The sequence below is a fragment of the Cebus imitator genome, unplaced genomic scaffold (genome assembly GCF_001604975.1).
Source record: "Cebus imitator isolate Cc_AM_T3 unplaced genomic scaffold, Cebus_imitator-1.0 Scaffold202, whole genome shotgun sequence".
NCBI classification, from domain to species: domain Eukaryota; kingdom Metazoa; phylum Chordata; class Mammalia; order Primates; family Cebidae; genus Cebus; species Cebus imitator.
The window spans coordinates 3,042,352-3,055,956 of record NW_016107517.1 but is presented as its reverse complement, the minus strand read 5'-3'; the positions used below and the strand labels follow the sequence as shown (position 1 = coordinate 3,055,956).

General features: G+C 45.3%; 1 protein-coding gene and 1 pseudogene across 1 annotated transcript in view; one reads left to right on the top strand and one right to left on the bottom strand.

Annotated features, from left to right (window-relative positions):
• Positions 1 to 13,605, bottom strand: part of CREG2 (cellular repressor of E1A stimulated genes 2) — a 40,653-nt gene that overhangs the window by 12,022 nt on the left and 15,026 nt on the right. The window lies entirely within an intron of this gene.
• The window catches only part of LOC119474015, an 8,802-nt pseudogene continuing 2,258 nt past the window's right edge, over positions 7,062 to 13,605 (top strand).

The following is a 13,605-nucleotide window of genomic DNA, read 5'->3' as shown; positions in this document are numbered from 1 at the left end:
AAAAAAAAAAAAAAAAAAAAAGATGAAAGAATGATAGGATGTAACCTGCATAACAAAAGCCACATCTGTATCTTTGTAAAAATAACTGAGTTGCAAAGGAGAAAAGAAGTGAAAATAGTAAGAAGAAACTGAATTCACATATATGAGAAATATTTAGAATTTGTGGCTGAATGAGGCTGTCATTAGTTGCACCCAATTTATTTGTTCACTATTAAAGCTAATTTCTTCACAAAATTGTTGTGATGAAAGCAATGGAATTAGCCCTCAGATGTAAGTCATTATAGAATAATAACACAGTACATTTACATAGGGAGAATTTTTGCTTCTCTACTGTGGGTTATTACATAGAAATAGAAAGGAGATTATATATTTTTAAAGGTAAATAGAAAACTTTGCATTTACACAGTGGAAAACCCAGCTAAACTCTGTATCACTTTCTTACACATGTGGTAGACAAGCTAATGGCCCCCCGAAGATGTCCACATCCTAATATTTGGAACATGTGAGTATGTTCCCTGTAAGTCGGTTGCTAATCAGCTGATTTTGGATCCGAAGATCATCCTGAATGATTTGGCTGAGCCCAAGGCAATCAAAAGATCATTATGTGGAAAGCCTCGAAGTGATTTGACTAAGGAAGACCCTCCTGGCTGCAGCTGGCTTTGAATATGGAAGGGGCATGAACCCCGGGGTGCCGGCAGCTTTTCAAAGCTGAGAAAGCCAAGGAAACAAGACTCTGACCCAGAACTTCCAAAAAGGACAGAGTCCTGCCAACACCTTGATGTTAATCTGGTGAGACCTCTTTTGGACTTCTGACCTCCAGAACAATAACATGATAAATCTGGGTTATTTTAAGCCAGTAAGTTGTGGTAAGTTTTTACATCAGCTATAGGAAATGAATACAGTGTCTAAAGGAAGTTGGATGGCAGCCCCTCCCTTAGTCACAAGAGTGCAACACAAATGTGGTTACCGGCAGCTGCGCCCCTGAAATGGCCAGGAAATGCAATACCAGCTAGTAGAGAGGACCCTGATGCATGCTGTCGATTGATGAGAGGCTACTTTGGTAAAAAGGGGCTGTAGGAGGTATTGCCCTTCCTCTGGGTAACAGATCTCATCTTTTTTTTTTTTTTTTTTGAGACAGAGTCTCGCTCTGTCACCCAGGCTGGAGTGGCTAGAGTACCGTGGTGTGATCTCAGCTCACTGCAACCTCTGCCTCCCGGGTTCAAGCAATTCTCCTACCTCAGCCTCCTGAGTAACTGGGATTATAGGCGCCCACCACCATGCCTGGCTAATTTTTGTAGTTTTACCCTACTGTGTTGGTCAGGCTGGTCTTGAACTCCTGACCTGTGATCCATCCACCTCAGCCTCCCAAAGTGCTGGGATTATAGGCATGAGCCACCATGCCTAGCCACATCTAATCTTTTGTTTAGGCATCTACTTCCCTTTCACATACAGCTTCAGAAACCTTAGTCCATCCATCCCCAGGCCCTGAGAACCTGGATTGCCTAAACCAACCAGCAAATTCCAATCCCTGGCTGTAATGATGGATTCAGGGACTGGCACAACAGCAAGTTTGGTCACAAAAGCTCAAGGAGCTACTTGCTGAGGAATTCTGCGGTGGAAACCCTCCCAACTTTCTTCGGAGTCCACCTGGAGAGATGCTTACTTTTGTTGGACATACACAGAGGAGCATCTGTACCTGGAGGGCAGCCACAGTGGATTACAATGGAGCCACTCTAAACATGAAACAGATACCACAGGAGAGAGGGAGCGGGAAAAAGCCTCATTTGGTTGACATTGTTTAGCCCCTAAGAAAAGCCTACCTCTGAATTTTTCAGTTAGTGAACTGTAAAATTTCTCAGTTCTTTAAGTCCATATGAGCCTACTTTTCTATTTCTTTCAACTGAAAGACTGCTCACTAATTACAGGGCTTCATGTTTCTGGAGCTCTGTTTGTCTCTGTTCTTAGACGTGGTGGAGACATGCCCACCTAATGTTAGATGTATTAGTAGCGATCAATGAACTATTTTTCATAAAGGCTGTAAAGAGGCATTGTGGGGTGCTCCATTGGGCTCTCTACCTCCTGCAACTTGAGTGAGCTTACTGATTTTCCTTGTGTTCCACTGGTGTGGGTGACCCTAGGAGCTGAAGGATGTGGACTGTGCTGATTGCAGCTCTCCTTCAGGCCAGTGGACATTCTGTTGGGTATTTCTCCCCTTTTCACCTGACTTTAGAGTTGGCCACCCATGCCCTGTGAGGATGGGCAGCTTGTAAACCAAGAGGATTCAAGTTTCAAGAGTAGGACCAGAAAAACCTGATCCATACTCTCATAGTGGCCACCTGGGGAGCCCAGAGGGATGTCCTACCTGCCCGAGGACCATGGTGGAGAGTGGCAGGAGCTGTCCTGATGTCTGCCCTCTGGACCCTGACTGCACTCACTCATCAAGGCTGCCCTGGTGCCCACCCAGCACTCAACAGGTGGCCTCTGCTGGGTGAAGTGCTTGCATACCCAGCCAGGGGCTTCTTCTTTTTATTATTTATTTTTTTTGAGACAGAGTCTTGCTCTGTCACTCAGGCTGGAGTGCAGTGGCGCGATCTTGGCTCACTGCAACCTCTGCCTCCTGGGTTCAAGCGATTATCCTGCCTCAGCCTCCCAAGTAGCTGGGACTACAGGCGCTCACCACCATGCCTGGCCACAGGTGCATGCCACCATGCCCAGCTAATTTTTGTATTTTTGTATTTTTAGTAGAGATGGAGTTTCACCATGTTGGCCAGGATGATCTCGATTTTTAACCTTTTTTATTTTTATTTTTCCTATAACAGATAATAATATGGTATGTGAAGATTCAATCCAGGGAGTCAAGGGACCAAAATATTAAAAGGCTCTGTTCTTAGGGGGTGGGTTTCACGCCCACAGGCATGGACCCCATTGTATCGGGGTTCCAGAAGTCTTCTGAATCGGGAGAATGATCAGTCACAGCACTTTGTATGCAACAGAGTGGATTACATGACCTGGGGAGTCATAAAGGACACAATAAAGCAGTGTTCTTGTATTCGAATGATCTTCAATTAAACATCACGTTTGCCTTCTGGATAGTTAAACTTCTCTGAGATAAGTAATCCTCCTCTTGCTACAATTTATTTTACACTCATATTTTTATGGGCTATGATTTTGTAAGACCTTCACAAGGGATGCGTTTTTCTAAAAATACGTATAACCTGCCCACACACTTTATATCTTGATAGTATATTTAAAAGTCTGTTTTATTTTTATATGTTTGTGTTCAGTGGTAAAGAAAAATGTTAGAGGAAAGGATGTATTTTGTTCTTTGGGGATTTAGGAAGTCATACCAATATATATATATATAAACATACTGAGCAAATGACATCAAAATATTTGTTTGACCTTACTTTGATTTTTTATAATTTAGAAAAAATTGGCCTGGCAGGTAGTGCACACCCGTAGTCCTAGTTCAGGAGGCTGAGGCAGGAGGATCACTTGGGCCCAAGAGATTGAGGCTGCAGTGAGCTATGATTATGCCACTGCACTCCAGCCTGGGTGACACAGTGAGACCCTGTCTCAAACACACACACACACACACACACACGAAAAAAGGAAATGGATTGGACCACCCAATCCTGTGAATGATGAAATCACCATCATCGTATAATGGTTCTCAACTGGGAGAACTTTTGAGATGGAGTCTTGCTCTGTTGCTCAGGCTTAAGTGCAGTGGCGCAATCTCGGTTCACTGCAGCCTCCGACCCCTGGGTTCCAGTGATTCTCCTGCCTCAGCGTCAGAGTAGCACACCACCACGCCTGGCTAATTTTTGTATTTTTAGTAGAGATGGAGTTTTGCCATGTTGGCCAGGCTGGTCTTGAACTCCTGACCTCAGATGATTCACCCACCTTGGCCTCCCAAGGTGCTGGGATTATAGGCAGGGGTCACTGCACCCCGCCAGGGGCCAGGAATTCTAAATGTCCTCCAATGCATGGGACGATCTTACACAAGGAACTGTCCTACCCCAAATGCCAATAGACCCAATTGAGACACATCGCTAGGCTTTGTCTCTCCCTGATGTGTACAGCCAGATAGTGACAGATAGAAGGTGGGTGTAGACTAGGCTTTCTCAACCTTGGCACTACTGACATTTTGGCTGGATGATTTTTTGAGGTGAGGGGCTGCCCTTCGCATAATTGAGTATTTAACAGCGTTCCTGGGCTCTATCCACTAGATGCCAGCAGCACCCCACCCCAACCCAAGTTGTAACAACCAAAAAGCTCTCCAGACATTGCAAATGTCCCTGGGGAGGAGTCTCCCAGCTCCCTGTTTGAGATCCACTGGTGGAAATGCAGGTAAATCTTTCAACTTAGTGGAGGGAGAGGAGTGAGTTGCCTATTATGATTTTGTACTGTGACAAATAAGTATGCGTGCCATCGCAACTGAGAGAGAATGAAGGGGAACGCTTAGGTTTCTTCTTTTAAAAAAGTGATCTTACTAGGGAAATGAAATGGGATTTTCTACGAGTGCTGAGACTGCATGGGAGGATTCTGTCATAAACTGAAAAGGGCAGCCTCAGCTCGGCCACCTGGTTTGCCTGGGCAAACCTGAGCCACCTGGGTGCAGGAACAGAGGAGGTGGAAGTAGGGTTTGGGTATGGCCAGGCAGGAGGCAAAAGCGTCAGAGGAGGTGTAGGTGGTCTCAGGGCAATCGTAAAGATAGACCATGGAGTCTAACCTGGGCAAAGAGAAAGGGGAGCCAGGATGTGTTGATGGGTGGGAGGATCGTGATGGGAGCAAAGCGCTGGCAGTTCCATGTGGTCCCAGCATGTTGCAGGAGGGTTGCCCAAGCAAGAAGGATACAGAGTAGGAGTCTTGGAATGGAAATTCTGCATGTGGTGCATTTGCTAGCAAATCTGGAGTGTGGGTGGTGAGAACCTGGCTGGAGAGCTGGAGTGTAGGATGCGCCCTCCACGCAGTGCTGAAGGCAGGAGCAATGGCAGCAGAGAGGAAAATGGTGAGGCCTGCAGCTTCCACTGCCAGGTTCACTCCTGTTCCCCAGGGTAACCCCAGAACAAACAGGATTCTCCTGTTCGGTGCTAGCCTTTCCAGCATCTGCAGAAAGCACTGTGTTGTTCCTGAGACTGCTCCTTTCCAGGCTGGCTGCTTTCAGACATCCTAGCGTATCGGTGTCCCTGTTAAACAATGGGATCCAGAACTGCCCTCGAAACTCCAGCAGGAGGTGAGCAAGGTTGGGAAAGCGTCTCACCTCTACCACTCTCTACTCCATCCTCCTAGGGATGCTAACCACAATGGTTTCCTGATTCATCATCATAGGAAACCTGTCAAAGAAAGGAATGGTCTTTTGACATGACATCTTTCCCAACCAATATTGCCTGTAGGTGGTCACTTCTTTCTATTCTTAGGGCACAGAAGAAGCTTGTCTATTTTATTGTCTTGTTTTTAATTTAATTTTATTTTTATTTTACGGCATGCCAGTATAATGCCTCATACGGTCCTAGTTAATTTTTTCCCAGTTTTGTTCACCCTTCTTGGCACCATTTTCCTGGTTATGACATTGACGTCTCTTGACAATCTTCTGTGTCTCCGAAATATGTATTTTTCCACGTCTCTCGCTGTATCAAGCTTCCAATCAGTTCAACCCCAGACTCCTTCCTCTGGCTCCCAGAACCCTTTCCCCCCACTTTTCAGGATATTGCAAAAGGTCAAGAAACCAGAAACCTCCTACATAGAGTTCAATAAAACCCACCCTACTAAGAGACCCTTTTGGTCATTCACCCAATTGTTCATTCATCCGCAGTTTCACATCCACCAAAGAGAAATTAGACATAAGAGAAATAAACAAATATAAATTTGCCCAAGTTATTATTCCCCCAGTTTACATTATTCCACCTTGTCTATGAGAATATGACCCTGCAAGTTTCTTCAAATGCGTCAGGGAAATCCACAATAGTTTCCTGACTCATCATCATAGGGAAACTATAAAAGAAAGGGATGGTCTTTTGACATGACATTCTTCCCAACTAATACTGCCTGTAGGTGGTCACTTCTTCTTCTTAGGGCACAGAAACCATCTTTTCCAGAATCACTGTGTAAGTTGGGTTCACCCACAGATCCTCTCAACCTTTGATTTTTGAGACTCTGAATGATGCCTGACCATTTTCAGGCTGTTGATGTCTCTTTTACTCCTCAATTCAATGTTCCCATCCATGACTTCCCTAAGTTTCTCTGAATGAAATGCGTATTGTTCAGAAGCTTTGCACATACAGTTGGCCTTCCACGTCCATGGATTTTGCATCTGTGGATCCAAGCAACCATGGATTGAAAATATTTAGGAAAAAAAAGCTACAGTACAAAATAAAAAAATAATACAAATAGGCCAGGCACAGTGGCTCACACTTGTAATCTCAGCACTTTGGAGACCAAGGCAGGCAGATCACCTGAGGTCAGGAGTTTGGGACCAGCCTGGCCAACATGGCAAAACCCCATCTGTACTAAAAATGCAAAAATTATCCGGGTGTGGTGGTAAATACTTGCAATCCCAGCAATTTGAGAGGCTGAGGCAGGAGAATCGCTTGAACCCAGGAGGTGGAGTTTGCAGTGAGCCGAGATTACACTACTGCACTCCAGCCTGGGAGACAGAGTGAGACTCCGTCTCAAATAATAATAATAATACAAATAAGAAATCAATATAGTATAACTATTTATAGAACACTTAAATTGTATTAGGTATCATAAGTAATCTAGAGATGATTTAAAGTACACAGGAGGATGTGTGTAGGTTATATGCATCTATCCCGTTTTATATCAGGGACTTGAGCATCTGTGGATGTTGGCATCTTTTGGTGCAGAGGCTGGAAGAGGGTTTCTGGAACCAGTTGCCCATGGATACCAAGGGATGAATGTATGTGTGTAACTGGAAGAGTGGTCCATTACATTTCCTTCTCATCTTGGGCTGGAATTTTCTCTTATCCACTGTCAAATGTTGTGATTCAACAGACACTGACCAGCCACACACAAGAGACAAGACCAGAAAAGGGGGGATGTGGATCCACTTCCCGGACAGGAGAGGAGCAGGCGTGCTGAACGGTCCACTCAGAGCGGAGAGGCACTGTCTAGCACGACGGTTCAATGTATGAGCCCTTTCCTTTGAGCTTTCACATTTCTTTATAACTTTGACAGGCTGAGAATATATTAAAATTTATCTTCATCAACTGAATCTCACATGTGTTTGAGCCATTTCAATTTCTATATTTAAAACATTTATATTATAAATAAGTGCAATCATGACACCTCCAACATACCAAAGAGGGTCGTAGCATACATTAGAATAAATCACCATGTTTCTATCTCCACTTCGAATCCACTGAAACTGTTACATCCATCCTGCGGTAGATGGAATAACAGCTCCCCCAAAGATGTCCTGATCCCCCGATGCCAAAGGTGTCCTAACCCCCAGAGTATGTGAACGCAAGTTCATATGGCAACAGGGACTTTGCCAATGTGATTAAGTTGGGGATCTTGAGAGGGAAAGATTATCCTGGATTATCCGGTGGGCCCGGTGCAAACAGGAGATCCTCCTAGGCAGAGGCAGAAGTCTCAAGTGAGCACTAGTAGATGGAATGACAGAAGCAAGCCCTGAGAGTGAGGTAAGTAAGGGGCCAGGCGCCAAGGAATGCAAGTGGCCACTAGGAGCTGAAAAGGCAAGGAAATGGCTGCTCCTCTGAGCCTCCAGAAGGAAGCAGCTCTGCCGACACCTTAGTTTTAGTCTTGTGAGACTCTTTCAGACTTCTGCCCTTTAGAACTGTAAAAGAATACATCTGTGCTATTCTAAAGCACAAAATCTGTGGCAATTTCTTACAGTAGCAATGGAGTAGAAATGAAAATGCCCTTCCTCAACAACCCCATGAATATTCCCACACTGTGCTCGGGCCCTGCACTTGTTGAGGGCTGCACAGAGCAAGAAAGACGTGGTCCTGGCCTTCAGCGAGCTGCACTCCAGCAGGAGATGCAGACACCAGACAGCTTGACACGCAATTAATGATTTCATCACCTGCTATTACAGCATGGAATCCTGAGGGGCAATGAAGTTCTGAGGGTCAATGAAGGCTGAACCCTAGAAAATGAGTGGGAATCAGATAAGGGGTAGGCAGGGAAAGCATGAGAGACAAAAGTGCTTTCCACCCTCCTGAATGGGATTAGTGTCTTATCATAAAAGAGGCCCCAGAGAGTTCCCTGGCCCCTTGCCCCATGTGAGGGTACAGCGAGAAGATGCCACCTACGATCCAGAGAGCAGGTGCTCGCCCCAGACACTAAGTCTGCCTCAGCCTTGGCCTTCCACCCTCCAGAACTGTGGGAAATAAGTTTCTTTTGTTTATAAGCCACCCAGTCTGTGGTATTTTGTTACTATTATTTGCACAGACTAAAAAAGAGCCAAAAAGCCGCTGAGACCAGGATAAAGACAAGGCGAGAGAGTGATTTCCAAGGCTAGAACCGTGCGGGGTGGGGGGGCCATTTAGGCCTCACAGGACATGCCAAGATTTTAGAATTTTCTTCTAAGAGGAATGGGAAAGACTGAAGAGTTTTAAGCTGGACAGTAGAACGATGAGACAGGTGTTTTGAAAATATCCCTCTGGCTTTAGAACGGAGAATGGGTTGATCAAGGAAGACCAATCAGGAGAATCTGGAATACACTGAGTGACGCTGAGGGCTTGGGCCAGAAGGTGGAGAGAAGCAGTGGGCCAGGAGAGGCCTAGGAGATAGGGCAGGTGAGCCTTGCAGACTGGGTGTGGGTGTGGGGGGGAGAAGGAGCCACAGCTGGCAGCTGGGTCTGCTCCAAACAGCCACGCAGACAGGAAACCCAGGCAGAGGAGGCCTGTGGGGAGGAGAGGAGGCTGGGCTTGATGTGCCTAGGAAGCAGGTGGACTTGGGGTCTTGAGCTCAGATAAGTGGTCTCAACTGGGACTATACATTTGGGAGTCACTGGCACATATGGGTGGTGGCTTGAGAGTGGACTGGATAGAGCAGGAAGAGGTATAGACTGAGAAGATGCCACTGGCTAATAAGAGCTTCTCTCTCTTCTCCAATCTTCTACAGGCCGATGACTTGTAGGTGATCTAAGACACGCAGCTTGAATGATGCTTATTTCCACCTGCGTGCGTCTTATACCTTCTCCCTCCCCTCAAAGGCAGATGCTTTCTTCACATTTATCCATGATGGTGTTTAGCATGGCTCGTTACCCAGCAGATGCTTGGTGGGTATTTGTCCACACGAATGCTTTATTGGAAGAGGTGGCCTGCATGGACCTGTGTGCATGCATTTAGAGCAAGTTTCATGTCTTGCCTCTATTTCAGTGCAAGCCTATTATGGACATGATATTAAAACAACTCAAATCAACTTAAAAAATACTTCTGCATTTGTGTTCTGCAGCTTCTGAATCAGTGCTTTCTGAAACGTGAATGGGGGTTCTCACTGCCTCTGGGATGCAGCTGATCCCACAGAGGAAGGGGATACAGTGGGTGACAGCCCTGCTCTGGAACCAGGTTGCCTGGGCGTGATCTCAGCCCCATGAGGATTTAACCTGTGGATCCTTGTGCAAGTCCCTCACACCCTCTGTGCCTCAGTTTCCTCATCCTTAAAAAGGGGCTAACAAGTGGTACCTCTCTCTTGGGACTCTTGTAAGGAACACATGAGTTATTTCTATTACAATGTATATGACGTCCTGTACTTCCCTTTATACACAGGAGGGGCACAGTGTAAATAGGGCACTATTGATTTCCATCTTTTTTTCTGGTCTCTGCCATCCCAGTCCAGTGCAGAAGAAACATCTGTTACTGACCATACCTACCATTTAATAGTACTGAGCATGTGCTCAAAACTTTACACACATTGAAACATTTTATCCCCACAGTGGACTTAGGGTACTATCTTCCCATTTAGGGTGAAGGAAATTGACACTCAGACAAATTAAGTTGCTCAAAGCCAGGCAGATATTAATTGGAGGGCTTAGGACTCCAATCAGTGAGCCTCAAATCACCAGTCCTTTTCTCTCATGTTGTAGTTGTCCTATTTAATTGTGCATCAAGAGTACCCTGGCTGTTCCTTGAAAGTGCAGATCCCAAGGCCCTTATGTTCAGAGACTGCTGGAGCCCAGAATTGGTATTTTCAAGAGAATCAGGTGGCTCTCCTGGGCTCAGGCTGCCCCTCAGCAGGGTTTAGTCATACCACAGCCCAACAGATGGTTCCAGAATCAAGCCTGACAGGGTCAGGCTGGCCTCAGACCTGCTCCCAGGCCCTGAGCTAACAGCTGGGCTGAGACTGTGGGCTTCAAGGTCACCCCACGGCCCACTTGGCTCATCTTCAGGATCAGGTGATCCTCTGGGACTGAAGTGGGGCGCCCTGGCAGCTCTCCGCCTGCTGAGGGTCTTGCTGCAGTGCTGACCTGATTGGAGGCCGCCCTGAAACCACTTCTCAGATGCCTTCTGAGTTCCCTCTGCCATTTCCACAGACACTGCCAGGACCTGTCCTGGGCAGGCAGGTCTCTCGCTGCTCAGCCCTGGGTCACTATGCCTCAGCCTGGATGGCGGATGTCAGGAATAGACCCATGACCCCTCGTAGAGGCCTCCATAGACCAAAGGAACCTCAGGGGGTGCTCTGCCTTTTTCCTCTTTCTGTATCACAGCAGATCCAGGGGGTTCCCCCTAGTTTAATACGTGACATATGCTATGGAGTGATGCCCTCCCTGCATGGCACGTTCAATCGTCCTTTCCAGAAGCCTGCTAATCATCTCCTTAGAGATGCTCCACAAACAGTGCATTTTAAAAGGGACCTGCCTGCCATTTGAATGCATGATTCATTTAAAAGGAAAGAAGGTGACTACAGGGAGAGCAGAGGCCAGAGGGAAAGGGAGGCTGAGCCAGGATTGGAGCTGTCTGTGGGGACCATGCAGCAGAGAGCAGGGTGTGGTCATGAAGACTCACTACTGCACCGTCCATTTTCCTGTCTTGCTGTTCTCAGCCCCTCAGCCTCCTAGACTGAATGGTGAAAGGCAGGAGTGGATGGCCAGGGCCCTTTTATAAATACTTCTAAGCACCCTGGAGTCTCATCTCATTTTATAGAGGGAGCTCTGCTGCTTCAAGGTCACATTGGCCAGCAGCCCCAGTGTGCGTTAGCTCTGCCCATGCTGCAGAGACCTCAAGGACAAACAAGCAGGAAGGAAGTGGCTTCAAACAAACCAAGATCAGCAAGGCTGTCCTAGAAAACCAGGGAAGGGTACGGGATTTTCAGAGGGAGGAGCCTTGGACTGGGCAGTCCCAGGAGGCTGAGTCACAAGAGAGGAAGAAAACGAAATCCTTGGGAATAAATCACTAGGACTAGAAAACTGAGGTACAGTCTTAAGACGAGAAGAAAGAGGGAAAGAAGGGAAGGATACACCAAGGAGGAGCTTAGTGTCTTATTTTTGAAGGCCAGGTCAGGTTGGGCAGGCTGAGCTGGAGATGATGGGTAGATGGATGGACAGACATGCAGATAGGGTCTGAGGGTGTCAAGGTGGGGGAAATTGCAGTCACGCTGTGGGACCCTACTCAACTCCTGTATTGTGGAGAGCCTTTGTATTAACTGTCAGGGGACTTCGTGTATGTGGTCACATGTTGGAGCTTGCTGTCTTGATTCAAATGATGGTGACAAATAAGCAGGGAGGCAAGAATAGCTTCTGCCTTTAAGTGTTCGTGCCTATGCATGCCTGGCCTATAGTAAGTGCTCAATAAATCTCATTTGAAGGAGAAATGTCTTATTTTCATCACAATATTTAACACGCTGTCTTGTACACGGTATGCTTAATTCATGTTGAACTGAATTTATTCTTAATATCTCTCTACCTTGTCTTTATATGTTTGGAGTAACAACTTTTCCCAAATTCCTTTCAATTAATTGAAATCTTTTTTCATTTTTATACACTTTCTTGCCATTTCTACACACTAGATGATTTGGGTACACTTCTTTGTCATCTCAGGAATGTTACTTCCATTATTTGCTTGTCTGGTGGGGAAAGCCCAGCCTATAGGAGAGGAAGGACACTGACAGAAAGCATGGGCAATTGGAATGTCAGTATGGAATCCTCAGCAGTTTTCCTGCTTCTTCCAAGACAAAAGAAGAGAAAATTAGACAAAGGCACATAAGCACAATATTTGCAAGTCATATATCTAAAACGTCATATATACTTTTTCATATCTAGAAGATATAAAGAACTCTTACAACTCAACAATGAAGAGATAACCAAATTTAAAAATGGGTAAAGGGTTTAGACAGTTCCCTAAAGGAGACATACAAATGGCCAATAAGCACACAAAAGGATGCTCACCATCATTAGTCACGAGGGAAATGCAAATCAAAATCACATCAAGATACTACTTCACACCCACTAGGACAGCTATGATAAAAAAGACAGACAATAATAAGTGTTGGTGAGGACACAGGGAAATCACAACCCTCGTATATTTAGGAAAACAGCTGGGCAGTTCTTCAAAAAGTTAAACACAGTTACCATAAGACCAAGCCATTCCACTCCTAGGTATATACCAAAGTGAAGTGAAATCACATATCTGCACAAAAAGTTGTCCATGAATGCTCATAGCAGCATTACTTATGAGAGCCAAAACATGGAAACAAATGTTCATCAACTGATGATGAATGAATAAATAAAAATGGATAAATAAAATGTAGTAAATTCACACAATGGAATATTAGCCATAAAAAGGAATGAATTATAGACACATGCTACAATATGATGAACCTTGAAAACATTATGCTAAGTGGAAGAAGTCAGCCATAGAAAGTCATATATTACATAATTCCATTTATATAATGTTCAGAATAGGCAAATCCACAGAGACAGAAAGAAGTTTAACGATTGCTAGGTGCTAAAAGTCCTGCAATAAAACCCTTATGTCCATCTTAAAAGCCCCGAAAGCTTTTTGGAGGATGTATATTTACGGGTGTCACATCCTCATCACTTATTTGTATCATTTCTGCTTAAGATGGAGTCATGGCTAACAGATAAATAAAACTTTGATAAGCTGGATGGGGACAGGTGGCCAGAAGATGGAGGAAAAGCGTAGTGTACTGACAGTGGAACTATAGTCATTAGTGAATTCATGTAATGGACAGGAACCACAGAGACAAACCTTAACAGCGTTGAAATAAAATTCGGGAGAGAGAAGTGACTGCAGGTTACTATGAGATATGACCTCACAAACGACAGGAAGGTGAAAGAGAATATTTGAGCTTTTTCTTTGCAAAGTTCTCTGACTTTTCCTGCACAGCTCTTTTATTTATTTTTATTTTTTATTTCTTTTGAGACAGTGTCTGCAATTTATTTCTTTTGAGACAGGGTCACCCAGGCTGGAGTGTAGTGAGACAGTGTCTGCAATTTATTTCTTTTGAGACAGGGTCACCCAGGCTGGAGTGTAGTGGCACGATCGCAGCTCACTGCAGCTTTGGCCATCTAGGCTCAATGGATCCTCCCACTTCAGCTCCTGAGTGTGGGACTACAGATGTGCGCCACTACACCTGGCTAATTTTTTTTTTTTT